Consider the following 25,901-nt stretch of genomic DNA (forward strand, 5'->3'; position numbering starts at 1 on the left):
GATGACGAATGCAGCTAAGTTGGTCAAGAATAAAAGGTTCATAGCCCAAAGCTCTCATTTTCCTTCCTTACAGAAGTCTTAACAGGTACGGAAAGAAATACTGAGTAAGCAGAGATATTATGTTTATTTACCAAACTAACAATGCTGTATCATACTACCCCTGGCATTGGTGAGAAATCAGTGGTAGGGCCCTCTAGTTTACTGCAGATTGAAGCCAAACTCTACGGCCTTTAGGGAAGGAAACTTACCGGTATGTATCAAGAGCCTTAACAAGGTCCATAGCCTATATCTGCATAAAAGAAAGGTACAGGAGGATATGTACCAAATTAACAGAGGTTTTCTCTGGGTCATAGGGTATCGGGTGAATTTTATTTCATGTTTTCATAGATCTCTATGTTTTCTGTCTTTTACACAATGAGCATGTATTTCTTTGGGGGAAAACAATGAAATATAAAAATAATGTTTTATTAAAAGTTTTGCATCTTTGACACGATTATTATACTCATGTATTTCCCACAAATTTCCTCCCCATCACTCCAACTTTTCTTCTTTGGGCTCATAAGTCCTATGCCACCAGACATAACTACACATTGTTCCCTGTGTAACTGAGCATGGAGCCTAGAACTGTGTTTCTCAAATACTGCAGGATCTCTCAAACAGATGTGGGGGCACAGAATTCTCCATTTCTCTGTTTACAGATATACACATATGCAAAGAGAGAGAGAGAGAGAGAAAAGTCAGCACTTTTCAAAACATTTTGTTCAATAAGATTACCTCATTCCAAGGCCCAAACATTCATTAAGAACATGGACTGTGGAGTCAGAAGTCTTGGAATCCAAGCAGTGTGAACTTGGGCAAATTAATATTTCTGTGCCTCAGTTTCCTAAAATGTAAAGTAGCGTTGAGAAGAAAAACTACCTTAGGGGCAGAGATGACTTGCATTGGGTGTAGTGGGTTTCAGTCTTTGTTCTGCCACTTGGGAGTTGTTCCACCTGAGACACAGCTCAGCGTCCCTGAGCTTCAGACTCCTCATCAATAAAAGCGGGATGATCATAACAACTACCCCTCCCACCTTAGTGTGAGCGCCAGCTGAGACAGTGGATGCAAGCTCTAAAGGGCCAAGTAAATGTCACTTAATTATTTTCACTAAAGTTTTTATTTCATTCTGTCAAATTTGATCCACTCAGCCCCACCACCCCCACAACGACTGTATGGGAGCCAAGCACAGGGTTGTGCTGCTTGCGTTTTTTAGGAAAGCAAAGAGGCCCAGAGCTTTCGACTCCCGTCATCACTGTCAAAACAAAGAAGTAACTTTGGCAGCATTTCAACCTCATGATGTCTGCTAAGCCCCAGGAACCTGGAAGGACATGGCTATCCAGTCACACCCCTGAGGTGACTGCTGAACTTTGTGGAATTTAAATAGAAACGAACACAGTTCTGCCTAGACAAGCCACGCCACCATAGTAGGCATGGATACAACTGCAACTCTTGAGATTTTTTAAATGTCACATTTCTACAGCTCTCTAAATCAAATATAAACTGCTCTGAACACTCACCCACCAAGCACCGGCAGGAATTTAATCTCTGTCATTATATTGACCTACTCCCCTCTCTAGGATCTTACAAGATTCCCCAACTAACAGGGCACCCAATGCAAAGGTCATGGGCCCCAAACCAACGTAGCTTCTGTTCCCTGAAACTGCAGTCAAGCGCTAGATCTCCACCTTTCAGGGGATTCTGTTCTGCATGGACTCAGGGAGACTCCTGGCCCAGGTGTGTGGAACATAAGACCACAGACTCAGGACTGTAAACAAATTTTGTCATCTTAACAGTGCAAAATTATAGACTTTCTGTTGCATGCTGATACCAACTCAGTATCTGCTGAAGGATAGCTTTGTGGTTGGCAGAGGAGGGTCGTGGCCACTCAGGTGAGAGGAAAGTGACGTGTTACTCCAGGGGAGAGGAGGTACCCTCTGGTCATACCTCAACAACCCACAAAAGAGCTATTTGTAAAGGGTGCTGATAGCATGGTTTGAAAGAGGACAGAGTTTTTGTGCAGTAAGACATTCAGGATCCACTGTTTTATTGAGATTAACGTTTTCTCTATCCGTTTATGTAACATGAAGTTTTGTTTATTTAAGGAGTTGGGAAAGCAAAAATCCTCTAAGGACTACTTTCTGACAGGAAACTCCATAATTAAGTTGTTCCAAAATGGAGAATGAAGTTATGTGCTGGCTTCCTATTCCCTGACTTGCTTTCCCACCAACCATCTTCCCCAAGCAGCTACAAATCAGTCTGTTTCCTACATAAAACCCACCACTGGCCTCCCATTCAGTTAGAATAAAATCCAAATCTTTTCCATGAGGTGGTCTCTGTTACTTCTCTGAGTTTATCTCCCTACTGTTCTCCTCCCCCGACAACTCCATTCACTTTGCTCCAGACACTCCAACCTCCTTGCTATTCTTACAATACCCAAGCATATGCTATCTCAGGGCCTTTGGACTTGCTGTTCCCTCTGCCTAGATTGTTCTTACCCCATATATCTGCACAGTTTCTACTTTACTTCACTCAGGTCTTTACTCAAATGCTACCTTCTCATGAGGACTTCCCTTAACACCCTTCCTAAAATATCAACCAACACACACACCCTTTCTAACCCTTTCCAGGCCTTATTTTTCCACATGATACTTAGCATTAACATACCATATATTTTACTTAGTAATCTTTTTTTGTTTGTTTTGTTCACTATTGTCTCCTCAGTTACCTACCATAGTACCTAGCATATAGTAGGTTCTTAACAAATATTTGTTGAATGAAGGAATGACTTCACGTGACTGCCTACTCATCATTCAGGTCTCAGCTCAAATGTTGCCTCCTCTAAAGGTCTTTCCAAACAGGTCTAGTTAAAGATACCCAAACTACCCACAGGCACTATTTTGTATTCTTTTTAGCATGTATTAGTACCTAGATTACCTTATTTATTTGCTTATAGATTTATAGTCTGTATCCCAACCCCAGAATGGGAGCTTTCTAAGGACAGAGTTTTTGTCTGCCTTGTTTATAACTATATCCTTGACACCCAGAATAATTCTGGGCATTTAAGAATGCTTAATAAAGGGGCACCTGGGTGGCTCAGTCAGTTAAGCGTCTGCCTTTGGTTCAGGTCATGATCCCAGGGTCTTGGGATCGAGCCCCACATCGGGCTCCCTGCTCAGTGGGGAGCTTGCTTCTCCCTCTCCCTCTGACTGCCACTCTGCCTACTTGTGCTCTCTCTCTGTCAAATAGATAAATTAAATCTTTTTAAAAAATACTCAATAAATATCTGATAAATGAATGGCAAAAGGAAAAAGACCTAAGCGGGTGAATAGGTTGGTCTTCTGAATGAAGTCGTTGGATGCAAACCAATTAATTTTTAGGGGAGCTAAATTGCTAGGTCACATTTCAGTTATATTCATAGCAAATTTACAAATTAGGAAGCTGAAAGCTCCCATCCATGGGCTCCATTCCCCTAATAAGTAAACTGTGGTAACTGGACTAGATATGGAATGATAGGCCCTTTTGGTTTGAACAAAAATAAAAAACTCTTATGGACATTATATTCTAGCAAAGAAGATAGACAATACGCAAATAATCACATGCGTGCTGAATATTTGCTTGGGGCTTATAAGCATATAACACAGGGCTCAGTAGAGTTGGGAGACGATGTGGTTATAGAAGACCCCTCTGAAGAAGATATTTTAAATATTTGTTCTGAGACCTGAAGTAGCTGGTAAACGGGGATCATGGAGCAGAGCTGGGAAAGACAACTGCCAGCAGAGGGAGCAGCATGCAAAGCACTGGGGTGGAAAACAGCCCTCCTTGCTAGATTCAGAGGGTAGCAGGTGTGGCAGAAAAGGTAGGCAGGGCCAGATCATGCGGGGCCTAGTCACTTATGGCAAGGATTTAGGATGTTATCCTATGCACAATGGGAAGCCTCTGGGGGGATTTAAATAGGGGAATGTCATTAAAAGATCATCTACCTGCAGGAGAGATTGAGAATGGATGGGAAGAAGGTGACACTGAGGTCAGCAGACCAGTTAGGAGGCTGGGGCAATAACCTGGGAGTAGGACAATCCCGGACCAAGGCTGCAGCAGTGGGATTCCAGAAGAAACTGGTGATTGACAGGTGACAGAAGATAAAAAGAACAGAGGCACAAAGAAGACTTGGCATTTCTTTGCAACATGGTGAATGTTGTTACTTACTAAGATCAGGCCACTATAAAGAAAGTCAGATTTGAAGGAACATATGGTAAACTCAATTTAGGCCAAGTAGGCATCCAAGTAGAGGAGCCAAATAGGTAGTTGGATGAACAGGACTGGAGCTCAGTAAAAGTCTGGGCTCTGTTGTCTCCTAGATGACAAGACTAAGATTAACAGACTCTAGAAGATTCTAAGAGCCAGTATTAATCCAACAATCAGCAACTTGACCTTTAGCTCATGTGGGAAGTGATATAAGCTTCCTTAAAAGCAAAGAGCTTAAGGTCTTTAATATGTCCTCCCATATGTCTAATGACAACGAGGTAATGATTTATCCTGGGTTCTCTAGCAGGAAAGATAATGCCTTATCAAACAAAGATCCACATGTCATGGTGGAATTGAATTATAGAAGCTTCTATTTATTGAACCAATAGTATGTGATAAGCCCTCCACACTTGTAATATGAGGATAATCGTTGTTAGTAGTTGCTGACATAGCCCTCAGGTCGTGTTATCTATCCTTTTGTTGTTGTTGCTGTTGTGCGTGAGCTCGCTCAATCCTCAGGACCACTCTTCGCCATAGTCATGATGATCAGATCCATTTTATACACGAGGAAGCGAAGTTTCACAAAAGTGAAGGACTTGCCCAAGATTATTCAAAGAGGGAATGGAAATGCCATGATGCAGAACCAGACTTGTCTGACCCCGCCCTGCTCCTAATCCATGCACAAGTTTCCAGAAAGTTCACCTAGCAGATGGTCTTTTTCTTTCCCTGAGGCTTAGAAAACAATATTCAAGGCAAAAGAACTAATCATTTTGGTAAGCCTCTGATTATCCTGTCCATACTGTCACTTCATACTAAGAAATTGGGTCTGGAAAAACGTCATTAGCAGAAAAATGTCTAATTTATAGTTATATGGTAGAACTGCCAAAAATCAAAGTTCTCCAGCCTATGCAAAGTTCTCTTATATAAACGGCAGCATATACTCCTGGAGTCCAGGGCCAAAAACAAGTCTATATCACTTATTTTTCAAACCCTCCCATACCTAGGGACATTTTGCGCCAACAGAAAATATTCTCAGGACCTCAATGCAGCAGTGGGAGAAAGTGTCACTTCCTTGGAGGTATCCTTGGGCAAGTGACTTAATTTAAACTTTACTTTTCTCATGTGTTCAACAGGGCTAATAGGGGTATTACTTCATATCAATAATGGCTAATCATTATATAAGGTTTAATACAGACTAGGCACTGCTCTAAGCACATTACATTATATTAACTCATTTAATCCTTTCCACAATCCCATGGGAAAGGCTGAGTAGGACCTGTGATTATCCCCATATTACAGAAGAGTAAATGAGGCACAGAGAGTTAAGTAATTTGTCCAGGGTCACACAGCTGGTAATAATAGACCTGAGACTCAAACCCAAGCAATCTGAGAAAGTCTCACCACCGAATCATACAGCTTCTCCACGCTGTGAGAATTAAATGAGATGATGCATGTAAAGTATTTTTAGCACAGTACCTGGTATATAGTAAGTACTTAGTTAATGCTATGCCATTATTTTTATTGTAATCATCATCATCATTTAAAGACTGATGCAGAAGATAGCATTTAAAACTGAGATATAACAGCATAACTCCAAAAAGCAGACTGCCAACATTTTTAGAATTGTCTTATAAAAAAAGAAACACTATTTGCAAGACAGGATCTTAAAAGCCAACCTAGAGGGATGGCACTTTTTTTTTAAGCATCCCATTTACGCAAGCAGTTCAATAAATGCCAAGGGAGCTGAATAGCACGGCAGACCAACCACTGAGGGAATTCCCCCATAAAAGCCCCCAAACCATTTGGAACACAGTCAGCAGGAGATCAGCAGCACACTCAGCCTTGCCGTCTCTGCCTCACTACCTGACGAATTAAGAAATTGCCACGTCCTTTTTAGGAAGGAGAAGAAAATAAAACTAATTAGAAAAGCCTTATATTGCAATGAGAAGCCTGCTTGTAATGCTAAACTCAGTCAGGAATGACAGGAAGGATTATAGGGCTGAGTGGAGGCTTTGATGTTCTTCCCACTGTGGGCTCCTCCTCAAAACCTAATGACACCATCTCAATAACCCTCCTTGACAACCACATTTAAAGCAGGTTCCCCCACTCACCCAGCTGTTCTCCTTCTTATAACACAATCCCTAAATCTTTCAGGTAACTCGTTTGTTCTTGTCACACATACCTCTCTAGAAAAGCAAATATCTCCAACAAATACTAGCTGTTCAATAAATATTTGTTAAATAAGAGAGAAATTCCAATCTCTATTCACACCTCATCTCTGAGAAACATTTAAGAGTATCTAATGTATTACCCAGAGCGATCACCACAAAAATTCCCTCTCCTCTCCTCTTTCTGTTCTAGCACAGTGCTACCTGATAGAAATTTACTACTAGCCACCTAGCAATAATTTTAATTTTCTAGGAGACCATTTTGAGAAGTAAAAGGAAACATGTTAAATGGACTTTATTAATGTATTTTATTTTTTATTTAACCTAATATATTGAAAATATTACCAAGATATCAATATTTAAAAACTATCAAGGAGATCTTCTACTACGTTTTTTTCTTTTTAGTTCTAAGTGTTTAGTTAAAATCCAATACATCTTACCTTAACAGCACGTCTCAATTTCAACTAGCCCCATGTTGAGCGCTCAATAGTACATGTGGCTAAGGGCTCCTGGGTGGCTCAGTCGTTGGGCGTCTGCCTTCGGCTCAGGGCATGATCCCGGGGTTCTGGGATCGAGCCCCACATCAGGCTCCTCCACTGGGAGCCTGCTTCTTCCTCTCCCACTCCCCCTACTTGTGTTCCCTCTCTCGCTGGCTGTCTCTCTCTGTCAAATAAATAAATAAAATCTTTAAAAAAAAAAATAGTACTTGTGGCTAGTTGGCTACTATATTGGTCAGAGCAGCTCTATCTATCAAGAGCCTCTCTCCCTGTCTCAGGAAAACTTGTGTGTACACTCTCTCTTGTTCCCTCTGTACTTCCTATTCCCTCTGCCTGGAACTTTTGCTCCATCCCTAATAGGCACCTTCTCATTGTTCAGATCTCCAACCGTATTATTTATTGCCTATCTGTTGTTTAATAGCTCTCACTGTCAATTAGGACATAATCCCTATGAGGCAAAGACCTGTTAGTATCCCCAGAGCCCAACACCATGCCTGGCATATCATAGGCCCTCAGTGAGTATTTATGAATGAATGAATGAATGAATGAATGAACAAATGAATCCATTAGATCCATCTCTTCCCTCCTTTGTACTAAGCGTTCCTAGAAGGCACAGACCCACCCTACTTCTATCACTCCCTTGGGAAGCGTGAATCCTGTTAGGCCCCACCTGCTTCTGTGCAGGGTCTTAATCATCTTTGGGCCATGAACTCTTTGGTTGTCTTTGACACCCATGGATCCTTTCTCAAAATAGTGTTTTTAAATGCATAAAATAATATTCACAGGATTACAAAGAAAACTCATTACATGTAATTACAGTTGGCAAATTTTCCTTAGAATTATGTACGGTGATAAAGCACTTTTCATTAATGCACTAAATAACAAGATCTCGCAGTGAGTCGAATAACTTCTCTAATTTTGAAGTAGTTCTAAGAGTACATGCCTTATTGAGACATCTGTCAAACTATAATGTGATATGAAAACATTTGTAATTCTTATGGGTGACAGAGTCTTAGGTGCTGCTAACGTCACTCCACTCCTAATAAAAGGAAATACTACATTTCCGTTAGAGATGAGGGAAATTAAAGATAAATTTTCTCCCCCATCCAAGTTCATAGACTCCTCTGAATTCTATTTACTTCTTGGCATCCATGGACTCCAATTTAAGAGCCTCTGTGTTAACCAAATATTTAAAAAAAAAAAAAAAAAAGAACCTCTATGTTAGCTAAGAGGCTAGACCCTCAATTGTGCCCTTCTTTCCTCAGAGTGAAGGATTGAGAAGATAATTACAAAATGTCTCAATGCTCCTTTTCCACTGCAGTCTGGGGGCAGCAGTTGAGGGTATGGCTGATGCTTTAAAAATAAAGGCATTCTGTCCAGGCGTCATACACATAGGTCAGAAGCATGAACTTCAGACTCATCCTAGCCTGGCCCTATCACTGCCTAACTCTGGACCAAGGAATTATTAGCCTCCTTGAATCTCGGCTGCTACACCTGTAAGACAAGGTTGAGACCTTCTACTCACAGGATGGGCAGCAGGATACAATGCAATAATGAACTCACTTACCAAAGCCCGTGTGCACTCAGGGGATGTTACCTACAGTGCTGATGTTTCTACTGGCCCATCCCTGCCTCATGCCCTTTCTTTCCTAACAGCTTCACTGTCCAGCAGGTCCTCCTCACTAAGTTTCCTGAAGTTGTCTAATCAGCACCACTGGCCATCTTTGCTCTGCAATCAGGTCATTCTCCTTCGTTGGCTCCTGTCAGGCCACATGCTTGGGTGGAAAGCGATTAGAATTATCCAGGCCTGAAATGGCATCCTGGAGGTCTACAGGTAAGTGAGGTTGGTCAAGTTATTTCACTCCTTAGGGCCTCACATTAACATGGTAATAGGCTTCCCTTAAAGACCCACAATGAGGATTAAGTGAACACACAGTTTTGTTTAATAAATGTTGGCTGTCTTTTCTTAGATGTTTCCTCAAATGGAAATTAATTACAAAAAGGGGCATTCAGGTAGAGCAAAAGTTGCTGAGAGAAGGATAAGGAACGAGAAAATAGGCTTTGCCACACAGCGTTCATTTCACTTTCATCAATTCTATTTTTTTTTTTTCTGACTTTAAGTTTCCCAACCACAAACCTTAAACCAAGTATCTACATTTGAAAAGATAAGATTCCCCAAAAAGGAGATAAGAAGCCCTCTATCCCTACCCCAATTATAAGGGCCAGACTGTGCTGCTGGCAATTGGAATAGTGGATTTGCTTTAGGGGAGAAAGAGGGAACTCAGATTGCTCTGAGGTATGGCCAGAAACACCCCCATAAGCAAAATGACCCACTCTAAGCTGTCCTGTAACCCAGGGATCTCTTAATGATTTCCATATAGAAGATGGGAGAGTATAGAGGCTGGTTCTCAGAGGCCAATCTCAGTACTGTAAGCATTCCCCAACTACAACCACCACCTCCCCACACTGCCTCCCCCAACCCCAAAGTATTGGGAGAAAACAAAGCATTCTCAAGACTAGTGTGGGCCTGAAGTCAGACAGGCCTGGATTCATGTCCCAGCTCAGTCACTCACCACCTGGAGGAACTTCAACAAGTCAATATTCCTCCAAGCCTCAAGTCTTCTCATCTGTAAAATAAAGAAAATAATGTTGGTATGGAGGTCCTATGAGGACTAGAGATTCTATAAAGTACCTGGCACACAGTAGCTATTCAGTAAACAGCAACTACTACTGTGTAATACGAACCACAAGAGTCAAAGAGAGGAGTACCGTGTCTGAAAAGGAGAGGGTGAGGCAAATCAAAGTACAGAGAAGGGAGGCAAGAAATCAACATGAGAGTCCTGATTCCTGGAGGAATGCCAGCTTGTTCAGTGACACTGTGAAATAAATGATAATGTAGGATGATTAGAAGGTAATTTTTTTTTTAAAGATTTTATTTATTTATTCGACAGAGACAGAGACAGCCAGCGAGAGAGGGAACACAAGCAGGGGGAGTGGGAGAGGAAGAAGCAGGCTCCTAGCGGAGGAGCCTGATGTGGGGCTCGATCCCATAACGCCGGGATCACGCCCTGAGCCGAAGGCAGACGCTTAACCGCTGTGCCACTCAGGCGCCCCTAGAAGGTAATTTTATGTAATACAAAAACAACTTCTTCATTAGCACAGCACAGAGCAGGAGAGGAGAACTGACATGCGCAGGAGGTCAATTACAGATATCATTCCCAACATCTGAACAGGTCTCTCGTCACACCTCACAACAGACCAGTCCCCGCCCTCCCTGTGCACAGCCTTGCTTATCAAGAGACTTGGGAGGCAAAGTTCTCTGCTTCCCAAAGTGATGACAACAATCAAAATGTCAGGAAAAGCAAGTATGGAACTGTCACTATTTCTCTGGTGTGACCAGGTTATTTTTAACTTTTCAGTCTCCCTTCTCTGACTTTTGTGATCCTTGTAACCAGTGCTAGTCTAAAGCCTTAAGTATACATGATATTCATTAATTTTTCATTATTTAACTCCATTCCCAAGTTCTCCTTTCCCTTGGAGATATAAATAGGAAGGTATCAATGCCAAATGTTAAAGAGGAGGCTTGATTTTGCTCTCATACTCCAAAAAAGTCCTGGGAAGCTCGGTTCTCAATGAAAAATATTTCTTCTTTCTTCTTTTTTGCCTATCCCTGCACTGCCCCCTCCCCAGTCATACTCCCTAATTTTCTCCTAAACAGGTCACCTATTAGGATTCTATGAAGGAGAGCCAGGCCTAGGATCCACAGTAACAAAAGAAGAAAAGTGGAGACATGACATCAGCTTCTGCCATGAGCAGGGAATCATCCTGGATGCTGGGAGGGAAGATAATGATAGTTCACCAGGTACCCCCAGTCGATTTATTATACACAATGACATTGAATGTCCTTGCTCAATTCAGAATACAAGGCCCCACTATCCACCCCAGCCCTCAGTTCCAGCCCCGTCTTTCACCTCTTTGGCTACCAGCACACAGATTAGAACCTAAAACCAACTCCTGGGCCTCGTCCTTTACATGAAGGCATGTGACATCTGAAAAGTACAGTTTGAATCCAACAGTACCATTTATAAGCTGTGTAACTTAGGCAAACCTCTTAAACTGTCTGGACCTCAGCTTCCTTAGCTGTAAAATGTGGATGATATTTTTCATAGGTTCACAGGAAGGTTAAATGAGCTGACACATATTAAGTGCTTGATATGAGAATGACAGAAAATTCTCACTAGATGCCCACCCCTCCCTACTAGATTAGATGTGGGTAGGAAGGGAGAAAGAAAGAAACTCCCCATTAAAAAACTTTTTTCTTTCACGTAAATATACCAATAAGAGACTCGCTTGTGTCAACAATCTTTTATAAATGCAAATCACCTGTGAGCATTAAGTTTATCAATTCCCATCTTCATATAAATTATTTAAATCAAATCAGTACCTTCCAGAGTTTGATATTTCAGTGTTGTGATTACGATGCAGAGGAGCAAGGTTATTTAAAAAAAAAAAATTTTTTTTAGGAAGGAAGCAGATGGCAAGGCAAGAAGTTTGGACATTCAGAACACAGAACACAGAACACTGAAGGTCAGGGTTGGGGAAGGGGGAAAGAAGGAAAACACAAGAATAGAAGAGGGTAGAGGAAGGACAAGGGAAGGGAAAGGGAGGCAGAAGGCCATTGCATGCAAACTTGTCCCACTTTGTCATTGTGCCTTCGGCTCTAGTGGCAGCTGGACTGTCACTGACAATCACCCAGCCTGCTGCCTTTGGCATACTCGCAGTGGATTAAGACATCAAGATGCATCTGTCAAGCTGCCTTGTCAGCTTGCCCCAGTCCAACCAGACTTCTCAGTACAGGCTCTTTCTGTTCCCATCCAGCCCAGGTGCCTCCCACACAAAACCCTTCCCTTTCCCCTACTGAGATGACAAAGAAAGGGTAGAAAGAGAAATGAGGAAAAAGATGGAGAGAGATGAGCACATATAAAAGAAGGTCAGAATCTCACTCTCTCTACCCACCTCTCCCACATAAACGTACGATGTTTCTAAACCAAAGGACTACAAAAGTTCTCCTTCACTATTTTTCACGTTCTCCTTAGCTTCTTGCATGTATATGGCATTTCGTGTTTTCAAACCATTTGATTTTCATAACAGATGTGTGAACAGATTGTCAGCAGAGCAGGTAGGACTATCCCATTTAAAATAATGAGGAGACTATGGTCGAAAAATGTTGGCCCTTTCCCAAATTCCAACTGCTAGTTAGGAAACAGGCCACTTTGGGACTCAAGTCTCTTAACTCTACATTCCAAGATAGTATGTTGGGACTCAAACTTTAAATCGCTATGTCACAGGAAGTAGGGTGAGAGGTCTCCACTGTGTGAGGCTGTGGACAGAAATGGAAGAGCTGTAGGTTTCCAACACGGCCTCTGCCAGCGATTACTCATGAGACTTTTAAGATCTTTTTGGTCCTTGATTATCTCATCTGTCAAATGAGTCTAGTATGGACAATCTTCTGACTCTAAAGTATACTAGAATAAACAATTTTACCTATTTCACAATCATACCTCTGCACAGTCTCCTTCACCAACCAGATTCAATATCCTATCAAATGTTCTGAGATTCTGCAAGACCTGAAATAACCCTAAATATGGGCAGCACTGCTAGAAACCCATTGTGAGGCTCATCCTCTTTGTCTTCCCATTCAGGGCTCTCACTCTTGTCTCACAACCACCACCCACCCCCACCTGTAAAGAACAAACAAGTGCCCCCTCGGCCACTCTCAGTCCTACTACCAGGCATGCAGGCACCAGCAGCATGGCTCAAACACAGAAAAGAAACCCACGAAATAGGCTCAGGGCCTCTGGGGCAGGGAATTTGGGGTCTCAGAGACCACAACAAGGTCTAGAAAAGGGGCATGCTTTAGATGGGCACCCCCGTTTAACCGCAAGAAATGTTGCAAGAGGGCTGAGTGGTGTTTTTAAAGTGTAGACCCAGGGCAGCAGCCCAGTGTCTCTGGTCTAAGGACAGTTTTGCTCATGATTATTCAATCTTCTCCATTTCCAAGTACCTGTTCCCAGTTCCTGTCACTGGAAAAACCCATTCATTAAAACTTTTTCACCTGTATGCAGATAAAAATTTAAAAGTCACTTTGTCCTATTTTAAATAATCCCCAACCTTGCTTTCATGGGAATTCTTCCATTATCTTGAAAGGAAAGGCACAGAATTCTCAAAAATCATTTTTATGATGATTAAAATTAATCTTGACCTAAAAGATAAAATTCTTATTCAAATTGTCAAAAGATGGAAACAACACAAATATATACCAAGACATGAATGGATAAACAAAATATGATATATACAGAGAGTGGAATATTATTATCCATAAAAAGGGATGAGATCCTGATACATGCTGCAACATGAATGAATCCTGAGGACATTATACTAAGTGAAATAAGCCAGACACAAAAGAACAAATACCATATGATTCCACTTACATGAGGTACCTAGAATAGTCAAATTCACAGAGACAGAAAGTAGAATGGTAGTTCCCTGAGGCTAGGAGGAGGGGAAATGGAGAGTTATTGTTCTATGGGTACAGAGTCTCTATGTGGAATGATGAAAAAGTTCTAGAAATGGATAGTGGTGATGGTTGCATAACAGTGTGAATATATTTAATGCTATTGAAATGTACACTTTAAGATGGTTCAAAAGGTAAATATTAAGTTACATATATTTTGCCACAGTAACAAAAGAAAAAAAGATTAAATGCTACTGAGCACCTCAAAGATTTTCTGGAGGCAGGGGGGCCTGGGTGGCGCAGTCGTTAAGTGTCTGCCTTCGGCTCAGGGCGTGATCCCAGCGTTCTGGGATCGAGCCCCACATCAGGCTCCTCCGCTAGGAGCCTGCTTCTTCCTCTCCCACTCCCCCTGCTTGTGTTCCCTCTCTTGCTAGCTGTCTCTGTCAAATAAATAAATAAAATCTTTAAAAAAAAAAAAAAAGGTTTTCTGGAGGCAGAATGATAAAGAAGAAAGAAGAGAGAGCCTGAAATCAAATTTCCAAAACCAGTGTCACCTCTAGAAAGACTGGGGAACAGTTCTCTAAGGGAAGTTGTACATTTCAGCATCATCCAAGTGTCGTAATTGTTCTGTGCCCTCTTCATTTGCACCTTGTCCCTTATCAAAGGAGTCTGCATTTAAGTAAATTGATTCCTGTTCACAATACCTTAAGTGGAAGATAAACACCAAATTAAAAACCACCCCAAGGCCAATGCTAAACTCAACATTGTTGCCAAATCAGCACTACACTACAGAGCTAAAACTCTTCACCCACAACTAGCATTAGAATTACCCATGGGGTGGATGGGGGTGCTTTTTAATTTTCAGCTTTTATAGCTTTTGAAATTAAATGAACTCTCTGCACCCATGCTCATTCTCAATAGGTACAGAAATTTTCACTGACACTCAGAAAATGATGATATGTTACAGATGTGACTGCTGAAACAATTATCCCTTTGTTACTTTAAAATGGCCACGTACCATTTTTAGCCAGGTCTTCATTGGCAGAACGGGAAATGAGGCCATCGTCTAATTAATTTTTATCTCAATTATCTGGGCAGCTGCCTGAATCCTTTGTTGGTAGATATATGACATGATGGAGGAGTTAGATATGACAAGAATGTGCTTTGAAAACTTTTATAAAACTGCCAGATTTCTCTCTTCAGTAAACATGTTCATGCCCATCTCTCTTCTATATTTACCCCCTTAAAGCTGCTCCTCGAAGTATGACCCTCAGACCTACAACACCAGCAGCATCCAGGAGCCTTCTTAGAAATGCAGCCACATCTAGGCCACTACCCTAGACCCACTGAATAAGATTCCCAGTTGCACCCCATTTCCTAGGGTATTCATATACACTATAAATTTTAGGAAGCACTGTGTTAGTTCCCTATGGCTGCTCTAACAGATTACCACAAACTTGGATGCTTACAACAACAAAAATTCAGTCTCTCACAGGGACGCCTGGATGGCTCAGTCAGTTAAGCGTCTGACTCATTTCAGCTCAGGTCATGATCTCAGGATCTTGAGATCAAGCCCTGTGCCACTCAGCGGGGAGTCTGCTTCTCTCTCTCTCCCTCTCTCTCTCTCTCTCTTTCTCTCCGCCCCCCCATCTGCCCCTCCCCCTGCTCATGCTCTTTCTCTCTAAAGTAAATAAATAAATCTTTTTTTTAAATCTAATCTCTCTCAGTTCTGGAGGCCAGACGTCCAAAATCTGTTTTGCCGCTGAAATCAAGGTGTTGGCAGAACCACACTCCCCTCAGATGCTTGAGGGAAGAATCTCTTCCTTGCTTCTTCCAGCTTCCAACACGAAGGACATTTTGATGACATAATCCTAAATAATCTCATCTCAAAATCCTTAATTTAAGTCACATCTGCAAACACCCTTTTCCCACATAAAGTAACATCTACAGCATCCAGGGATTAGGATGTGGGTATCTTCCAGGGAACCATCTTCCACCCATCACAGCCCTGCATCTAGGAAGTTTAATTTCCACATGCTAACTGGGATAGACCCAAACCACCTAAGTGATCTGTATAAATACCATCTCCAGATATATTTAACAAAGAGCCATCCTTCAAAACCTATTTTCAGCAAAGAAGCATTAAAATTTCTAAAACTGCTATGTGAGCCAAACCCAAGGACTCTGAAGTTTCCTCCCATTAGGGACTAACAAACATAGCCCTTACCTACCTGGGGTGCCTGTCAAACATTCAAATTTCTATACTATACCCCAGAACTGCAGGATACAAGTCACCATGGAAGGGTCTGGGAATGTATATTTTTAACAGGCACACTTTGGCAATTCTACTAGCAATTCTAATCACCAGACAAGCTTGAGAAACACTGCTTAGACCAGCAGTCTTCATCCCTCACTGCACATTATAATCATCTGGGGGGATTTTTTAAAATACTAAGTCCCAAGTCCACTCAGACCAATTCAATCAGATTCTCTTGAGGTGGGTATTTGCCAAAGCTCCCTAGACGATTCTAATGTGCAGCCAGGCTTGAGAACCACTGATTTTACCTCTCCAGCGCCAGTTAAGTGAGTTAGATGGGATTTAACAGACTCAAGTAAGCCACCCATTAAACTAAACCTATCTGGGCTGCTGCCTTTTTCAGAAAATCCCCTGAAGGGCCTCTCTTCAAATGGTGGGCCATGCCTGTGAAGCACGAGGCAATTATGAAAGTGTTTCAGAAAATCACCCCAGGGGAGCTCCTAGCCCAGCCAGGAGAACCCATGCACCACCCACTCTTGGGCAATAAGCACTAAAGAATAAAGCCACTCACCCCAAGCAATCCTCTCACTCACCCTAAAGCCCATCCTTCTTTATGAAAAGGAACTTATTCTTTTCTTCATCACCAGCTCCCACACACACTTTCTTCTAGCACAGTAACACCAAAGTAATAAAAAAAAATGTTAATGCTTATTTTCTAATCAAAATGTTCTCTATTCCCATGGCTTTAAATATCTGAAAAGTTTACATTTTTGGTCTTTTCCACAGGAAGGTGTTATCTAGCTGAGGAGCCCACAGGTGAAAAGGCAACAATTCAAGCCAAAAGTTCTGCAAGATATTAGCTGAACAGGGAACAGGGAACCAGAAGGAGACAGTCCCTCTTCTTGAAATAGGGAAGAATTTATGCTCAATAGAAAACTATGCATTATCTAAAATCACTCTTCTGCATTACCCGATTGAGTTTGTTGAAGCTATTCTTCAACTCTTTAATGTATAGATAATGGATAGCAATGCAAAATAATCCTTGTCTATAGACAAGCAAATTCTATCCTATCCAGGGGAGATTCAACTGACTTGCCTCCCTGTCTGTGGAAAAAAATTTCCCTCCATTTGCACATTGATGGAAACTTTCCTTTACTCCATATAAGTTTGTGCTTTCTAAATTTTTTCCTTTGAACCAGTTATAACATCATGAATTGAATAAAATCTTTTAATGAAGTTCATTTTTACAATAGTAGGAGCATAGTGATTTTACTCTTTTTGAAAACTAGGTTTTAACGTTGCTCGTGACCACTTCAGATGCCTAGGAGGACAAGACTCACTGTGACTGCGCAAGCTTATAGATTAACCCTAAAACAACCAGGTGAAGATCAAGAGATTCTATCTGTGGGAGCAAGCCTTCCAGAGTTTCCCAAGTACCTAGGCTCCAAACTCATCCTGTCCTGGTTCTTTCTTATCTATCACCACCTAGGACTATAAGCTGTTCTCTACCTATGAAGCTGAATGCGGGTGCAGAAGGCATCACAGTGACGGATTCTTTTCCCTGGGATCCTGTTTGACAAGAAATTCTCACTCAAAGGAACAGTCTCCCACAAGGGGCTGTGGAGCTATTGATAGGTGCCTCCCCCAACTTGGGGGTTTAAAAAGGGTATCAGGAGCAATTGTCAGTAGTATTTCCTCCAAGTCCTCAAGAATGGTAAAGGTAATCTGAAAAGGTGGGAAGTATCCCCAGATGAAAGGAAAACTAGCTATGGGGAAAATCATAGAATTCTCCTAAGTGCATGACATCACTTAGGTAAGTTGTGATATTTAAGCATGGTTCTATTTATCATTGTGATGGTCAAAATTGCAAATGCTTCATCAGGATTGAAAATTTTTACCACCATTCCATTGTCCAAATCATCTGTGCCCCCAGCACATTTTAGTAATGATACATCTACAGTTCCCTTCACCCCAACTCTCCCAAGGTTTCTGAAGTTAGTTTTGCTGCTTTCTTCTTCATGATTCTCTACCCTCAGCCTGTTTGACCTTCAAAGTCAGTATTTCAACTATCCAGCTCTTCAGTGACAATCTCTTTTTTCTAGTTGATTAAAATACTCCTATAACACTTTTTCTTCAATCTCATTGGTATGACTACCATGTAACACTTCACCTTCTTCCTATCCACCAGGACATCTCTCTGCCTTTTCTATATTCATTATCTCAGTCCTGTCTTCTCTTCCCTCCCTGTCTATCTTTGATTCCATTATCTACTACCTTAAATAATATTTTTGCTAATATACTATACTCCTTTGCTTCTTTCTCTTTAAATTCCACTGTCTGGCAAAATCCACAACCACAATCAACTAGCACTTTCTCCAAGCCTACACCTGGGCATCTGAGGGCTGCTGGAAAAACCCCACAGTAGGACCAATTGATGTTACTCTAAATAACTGAAGGTCACCCTTAACCATATCCTCAACTTGACCCTATAACCTCATTACATGGCTATAGACAATTTCATCCCTCATCACACACCTCTTTCAAACCTTCTCTCTTCTCTCACTTCTGACTTTACCAAATCCCTCTGTTATTCTCAGCAAACAAGCCAATATCACAGAAGAAAAAGGAGTCTTCAAATGGGAATACCCCTGACTTCCTGCTGTCAAACCTTCATACCCACTACAGCTTTATGTATCCTCTTATCCTGTCAGCAGGGGTCAGTCATTCTGTTCTGGATTCACACACATTCTCTCCCTCTCCCTCTCTCTCTCTCTCTCTCTCTCTCTCTCTCACACACACACACACACACACACACACAAACACACACACATACACACACACACACACACACACACACACACACACACACACACACCTCCTCAGGGACTGCATATAGTCAGCCACTGCTCTAATCATCCTTATCTTTGGCTTCCCCAAATCTCCTGGATCCTTCTTGACCACAGGTAAACATTCCTAAATTTCTCCCTTATTAAAAGAAAAAAAAGAAAAAGAAAAAGAAACAAAACCTTCATCAATTTGGTTTTCCCTCTCCATATATTGCCCTCTCTTTCTCCTCTTCACAAACTTCTTCCAACTCTCTTTTCCTTTGACTTATCCCAGACTCCTAATTTATGTACTATGTTTATGGTCCTTCTCATCTCATTTAGCAACCCATCTTTCTCCTCCCAACCTCTAATTGTGGAACTTCCTCAAGCCGTGGTCTCATGCGAACTTCTCTCTTCACTCTATTCTATTGATGCCCAGGATTCAAGGGGTCAGCTGTATACAAGTGACTCCCTAAATTATACATCCAGCCCTGTCCCCCATATAAGCTCCAACCCCAAAATCAAACTCTAGATCATCCCTCTTAAAAAAAAAATTGAACTTCTTCCAGTGTTTCCCATCTCAATGACTGGTATCAATTATCAATTTGGTTAGACAAAACAAAAATTTTCAAACCATTCCTGCTATCTCCCTCCCCCTCTACCTACATATCCATTTCATCACCAAGTCCTGCACTTTTGCTTCCTCTTTACATGTCAAATCAGTCCACATTTTTCTACATCTATTACCATCTCTAATCCAGCCTGCCACCATGCCTTGTTTGCACTGCTCGATGACCAGCCACTCCATACAATGCAAATGGTTCATGTCCAGGCACTTTTGCAAGCAAGAAAGTGAATGAGTGAATGAATGAATGCCTAGAATAAACAAGACTTGATGGACTGACCACTGCGGGGGGAAAAAAAGTCTATTCATTCAACAAATACTTTTTGTGTTTCTACTCTGGCCTAGACATTGTGTTAGGTATTAGAGACAGGATGATCAGAGAGTCATTCCTCAAAAAGCTTACAGTCTAGAAAGTGGAGCACTCGGTCAACAACAATAATACAAAGTAGCATACAAAAAAATCCACAAGCAAAATGGTCATCCTCCCTGCCCCAGATGGCAGGTATAAATCAAAGAAAGGAGAAATCACATCCAGCTGGATTTTTAGGAGACACTTCCTGAAGGAGATGGTGCCAACATGTGGAAACAGAGTATATGGGCAGTAAGTACATTCTAGGAGGAAGTGATCTTCTAAGCAAAGAAGCAGAAGACAGAAAATACAGAAAAAAATAATTCAGCCTGGCTAAGCATGGACTAATGAGAGATGGAGTTGGCATGGAAGAGTCACTGGAAGTCCACTGTGAGAAGAAATTCACTGCAACATGGGAATAGCTCCAAATACAGGATGCTTCTTCCTAAGTGGTTGTGCTCTAGTTGGAATTTACTTTTTTAGTTACTTACCTAAGGTGAGGGAAAGCTTTAGGTCTACACCACTCCATGCAGACATGGCAATGAATAGAGAACAATCTTGTTGATGACATGAATGCAATCAGTTGTCCAAAGTTCCTCACAGTGTGCTTAAAAAGGAGATGTGCCTGCAACTTCTGCATTCAGAATTAGATCTGCACAGTATTTAGATTGGCACCTAAGAATCCAATTACAATGACTAATAGGTCAATATTGCCTACTCCTTCACATAAATGTGATTGGCCTCTACTACTGCTCCTTCACATAAATACATTTAACTTCTTTAAAGGAGTCTCGGGAACATGAGGTAGTTGCCTGAGTCATCTGTAATCAGAACAGAAGAGACAACGATAGCAACCAGATCAGAAAGAGAGAAGCAGGTGTAAGCCTTTCGGGTAGTATTTCTTATTATTTTAACCCCTAGCCCAAAAAAAAGAGGAGGAGGTCCTACAAAGGAAGGAATTATGGCACAGTACAGAGAGAGGGGGTAGAGTAGGCAACTAAAAAGCAATGTGCCACCACTTTTCATACCTCACCAGTGGCAGACACAACCCATCAATCATAACACTCTTTCCCCGAGAACCCAGCAATGACCTCAAATTATTTCTGAACTTACTGCTCTAAATTATGACTAGTAAGCAATCAAAATTGGCCCACCAAAAAAAAAAAAATCTCTTTTCCATTTTCAGAATAATGAAAAAGAAATTAGAGTCCCCAGACTCTGGGGTCAAACCTGTATTCAGACCATTACCAGCTATATGACCATGAGCATCCCCAACTCTCTAAACCACAACTTTCTACAACCTTGAATGTAGGTAATGACTTTGCCAGGATTGTGGCAGGATTCAAAGTGCCAATGTATTGAAGAACACTTTGAAAATTGTAGGACTCTATAGAGGTAAGGTGTAGGACTCCATAGAGGTAACATGGGAGATGTTACTAATCACTACTTCCAGTGCACTCAAATGTGCCCAGAGGGCTTTCCTTAGCATTTATCAGTTGCATGTAGGGTCACATGTGAAAATAAACCAACAGGAGGAACTCAGCAATTCTCTACTATCCTTTGTGTTCTTTTCATATGTCCTTCCCTGTCCCAAGTAGATAGCCAGATTGCTGTCTTTAGTACAATTACCCTGACAGCCCAATGGCCCTTGTCCAGTCCTTTAGTTCATGAAGCTAAGGCCTTGTAGCCTGCTGCCTAAAGCTGCTGGACCTCCCCACAGAGGTTAGCCATTCAGTCTTTATGGGTTTGTACACAAATGTAAAATGCAATCACAGCTGTAGTTAAATAAAACAATTTACAACAGATTAAATGACTCATCCTGAATAATAATTTTTATATGGTTTTGTTTTGCATTTTGTGATGAAGCAGGAACAGTCAAGGTACTCTGTACAGATGGGGCCCTCCTAAGTTAATAAAGCCTAGGGCTTATCTAAAAAGGACAATCTGGCTGGAAGTCCTGGAGGCTTACTCAGCAGCCCAGAGTTAGATGCCATCAAAAGTTAGAAGTTGAAATAATGATGTCTTTGCAGCAACAGCAACACATGAAGGATATGCCGAGAACATCCAGGAGCAGCACCACGAATGCAGGACTGCTGTTCGTGTTCCCAGGATAAGCAATACACAGCTTCTTGCCATTTTTATTCTGTGATGTGGAGAATGAATTATAAGGGCAACTAAGGAGGTAGAGGGACTGATTTAAGAGACTACTAGAATAATCCACATGCGAGATGATCATCGTGAGAGATGCAGAACAGGGAATGGTGTCTGGATTGGGGATTATTTTGGAAGTAGAATTGTCAGACCTCTTGATGGATTAAATGGAGGAGATGAATGAAAGGAAGGTTTTGAGAATGGCACTAATGTTTTTGGCTTGAGCAACTGGGTGAGTGGAAGCAGCATTTTCTGAAATAAGGAAGAACAGGGGGTGTGTGGCTGAGAACCCACAGTCCTATCTCGGTCATTGAGAGGTATTTTCCTTCCTGACATCAACTACGTAGTATCTTTTCCAACACCACTTCTCCAACTCTCCAACACCAACTAGGTGTCCTATATTCAATTTAATTCTGACATTAATTACCTGGAGTTAGCATCAAACTCCACAGGTTTAAGGGTTCTGTCCCATAAGACTGCCCTCATTTCAGAGGCCAATTGCAAATATCAGATCACCTACACTTACGACCAACAAGCTAAAAATCAGGAGTTCCCACTACTTCCTCCTCAGGTTCAATAATTTGCTAGAACAGTTCACAGAACTCAAGAAGCCACTTTACATACATTTATGAGCTTTTACAAAGGGTACAAATAAGCATCCAAATGAGGAGGTACATAAGGCAAGGTCTGGAAAGGTCCCAAGCCCAGAAGCTTCTGCCCAGGAGTTGGGATGTACCACCCTCCCAGTATATGGATGTGTTCACCAACTCAGAAGCTCTCCAAACTCCACTGTTTAGGAGTTTATATGCAGGTTTCATTACTTAAGCATGATTGATTAAATCACTGGCTATTGATAGTCAACTCAATCTCCAGGCCCTCTCTCCTCCCTGGAGGTTGGGGAGTAGGGTTGAAAGTTCCAAGCTTCTAATCAATGCTTGATCTTTCTGGTGACCAGATCCCATCCTGAAGCTATCTAAGGGCCTACCAAGAGTCGCCTCATTACAACAAAAAACTCTCCTATCACCCTTATCACTCAGGAAATTTCAAAGATTTTAGGAGTAAAGAAAGATCTTTCTGGTACTGCAAGCACATAAGTTTCATAGGGTATCTCTACCATCTCACCAGGCAGCTGGTCATATACAAACCTGGAGCTCAGGAAGAAATCAGAGGCCAGATTCAAATCTTGTCTCTACCACTTACTAGTTTCTGTGACTGTGAACAGGCACTTAACCTCTCCCTTAGCTTCTTCATCTCAAAAATGCAAATAATAACCATTTTGCAGGGCTCTATAAAAATAAGAGAGCATATAAAGAGACCGTTCAATCAACAAATATGTATTGAGTCTCTACTCCATGCCAGAAACTATTCTAGGGTCTGGAGATAGAACGTGGGGCAGAACAAAAATCCAGCCCTCATGAATCTACATTCCAGTGGGGAAAACCGAAAGAGAACAAATAAATAAGAAAACACATACCATGCAGTTGATGGTAAGCACTAGAGGGGAAAAAAAGCAGCAGAAAAGAAGGATAGGGAGTAGGGGGTGGTCAATGTTGTCATCTTAAATAGAATAATCAAAGAAGACCTCATTGAGAAGGGACAGAGACCTGAGAAGGTGAGAGAGAAGGCCAGACAGACAACTAGGGAAGAGCATTCCAGGCAGTGAGAAAAGCAAGTGCAAAGACCCATGGGTTGAAGCTTGCTTGATATTTGTGTCAAGCCCAGAAAAGAGGCCAATGTGGCCAGAGGCAACCCATTGAGAAGTGATAGTCCTGGCTCATAATTCCAATAATGTTCATTATTGGGAAGGCATATTCAGTCTGCATCCTAAACTACTACTTTGCAGATAAATATTGTTTGAATTATCCAACTGCATTCTAATTATTTATCTGCTAATAACTCATTTAGAGAAGAGCCCTTTTGGACTGACATTCCCATCCCAACCAAGTGCCTTAGATATGGGGAAAATCAACTGTCATCTGGAACCTGACTAAACATGCACGTGCACACACACATGAACAAGCAAACTGCCAGCTCATCCTACTTCCTGAAACACTAATCTCTGTGCCCAAGTTGCCTCATCCCCACAATTTGACTAAATTATTTTAAATTTGTTTGCATTAAGAAATGTTCACTCTTGGGGCGCCTGGGTGGCACAGCGGTTAAGCGTCTGCCTTCGGCTCAGGGCGTGATCCCGGCGTTCTGGGATCGAGCCCCACATCAGGCTCTTTCGTTGTGAGCCTGCTTCTTCCTCTCCCACTCCCCCTGCTTGTGTTCCCTCTCTCGCTGGCTGTCTCTATCTCTGTCAAATAAATAAATAAAATCTTTAAAAAAAAAAAAAAAAAAAAAAGAAATGTTCACTCTTGGGAATTCACTTTTAACGTGGCAATCTCCTCCAAGCCTGATTTTCTGAAATTCCTTCAGTAAGGATACTACATACATTGGCTCTATCAACAGCTAACCCCAGCAAGAATGAATCTAAATCTCATACACCTGAATGCTTTCATGTGCAGGATGCTTTATTAGCAACACATGTTTTCTCTGCAGATCACAATCACCTGCTGTTCCAAAGACCATAATTTGAGGAACAAGCTTCCAGACAGCCAGAAATGCATGTGGAGAAAGTTAGAAAAAAATCATTATTCTTCATAATTGCCCCATGAACAAAGAATAGGCACTCCGGTAAAAATAATCACTACTATTTATTGAGCATTTACTATCAACCAAAAATATGGTTAAGTGCTTCACTTACCTCAGCTAATTAAGTTAAGTCTTTACAATACCCTGTAAGGTAGGTATTAGCCTTAAATTACAGATTTAAAAAAGCTACCTCCTAAGAGGTAGAGAGAGATTAAGTCATTAGCCCAAAGTCATACAAGCTACTGAGGGCCAGAGCTAGAATTTGAACCCAGACTAACCAGTAGTGAAAACAGCACACCAAATGTATATACAACAAAGATCCAACAAGAGATCTCACTCTGAGACTCAGGACAAAGTTCTTTTCACACAATTAGGTTTGCCCTTACTGATAGGAAAAGCTAGAGCTGAATACCTGGATGGACTGTGACCAATCCCCAAGACAAGAGGAAGAGGCATGGAGAGCACCTAGATCCCTTTCACATGAGCAAGTTGACAGACAAGTTGCATTTGGGTCTGCAGTGCTGGAGCCTTTCCCCACGAATTAGCTGTGGGTGCTCGATGTTGATGACTGAGAGCAATTATACCACTCATAGCAGATGGGAGCATATGGTGCCAGCCAAAATGAATCAATGTGTCATAGCAGCAAGGTTTTCAGATAAGATTTAGAAAATGTTGTCAAACAATGATTATATTACCAGGGGGATGGGGCCAGCAATTACATCTTTCAGCCAATAATTTATAGCACTTTTATTTTTTTTACCCTTATCCAATGGCCATTGTTATGGTTCCAGTTTACAGATGGAGAAATATAAAGTAGTTTGCCCCAGTTTACAGGTTAAGTCATTGGCAGAACGTGTAGAGTTTTCACAGAACCTAAATAGATTCCTTTTTCCTGCATGAATCTTGAAACTTTTCTTTTTAATGGCAGAGGCAGAGATAGAGCACAGTATACTATCTTTACTACAGATAAAGCTAGGTTGGAAGACAAATGGCCTAACACCCTCACAGTCAACCTCAAGGACAGACAACCAGAGGGGAAGGCAAAGCCGGCTGAGTCACTGCCGCTCTCCTCCAACCTCACCTCCTACCACTAACTTAGAAGAGAAAGGAGGAGAAATCCCCACCTCTCAAGACGTTAGCCAAATAAATTACCTTCCCAGTTGAAAAACATGGACCAAAGGCTGCTGTCAGCCAACCAGGTAACTCACTGTATCCATGTGGAGAATCAGTCTATTTAGGAGTGTCACTCTCTTCTATGACTTTCCTCATTGGGGTCTTCAGGTCCAACTATACTGCTGTAAGTGGGAGAGGGGCTTCCCCTGAAGGGAAGATGTTACTATTGCCAATCTTCCTGAGAAAAAGTTGACCCAGGTAAGAAATTAGGATTCAGGGGCGCCTGAGTGGCTCAGTCGTTAAGCGTCTGCCTTCAGCTCAGGCGTGATCTCAGCGTTCTGGGATCAAGCCCCACATCAGGCTCCTCCGCTAGGAGCCTGCTTCTTCCTCTCCCACTCCCCCTGCTTGTGTTCCCTCTCTCACTGGCTGTCTCTCACTCTCTGTCAAGTAAATAAATAAAATCTTTTAAAAAAAAGAAAAGAAA

At 41.7% G+C, this 25,901-nt stretch overlaps 1 long non-coding RNA gene across 1 annotated transcript in view; it reads right to left on the reverse strand.

Annotated features, from left to right (window-relative positions):
- Positions 1 to 25,901, reverse strand: part of LOC148110386 (uncharacterized) — a 54,144-nt gene that overhangs the window by 11,931 nt on the left and 16,312 nt on the right. Inside the window, exon 2 of the long non-coding RNA XR_015723751.1 lies at positions 9,520 to 9,573. This is a non-coding gene — a long non-coding RNA (uncharacterized LOC148110386). The remainder of the gene's footprint in view (positions 1 to 9,519; positions 9,574 to 25,901) is intronic.

This window comes from Ursus americanus, chromosome 3, assembly GCF_024610735.1.
Source record: "Ursus americanus isolate L20-20 chromosome 3, mUrsAme1.1.p, whole genome shotgun sequence".
NCBI classification, from domain to species: Eukaryota; Metazoa; Chordata; class Mammalia; order Carnivora; family Ursidae; genus Ursus; species Ursus americanus.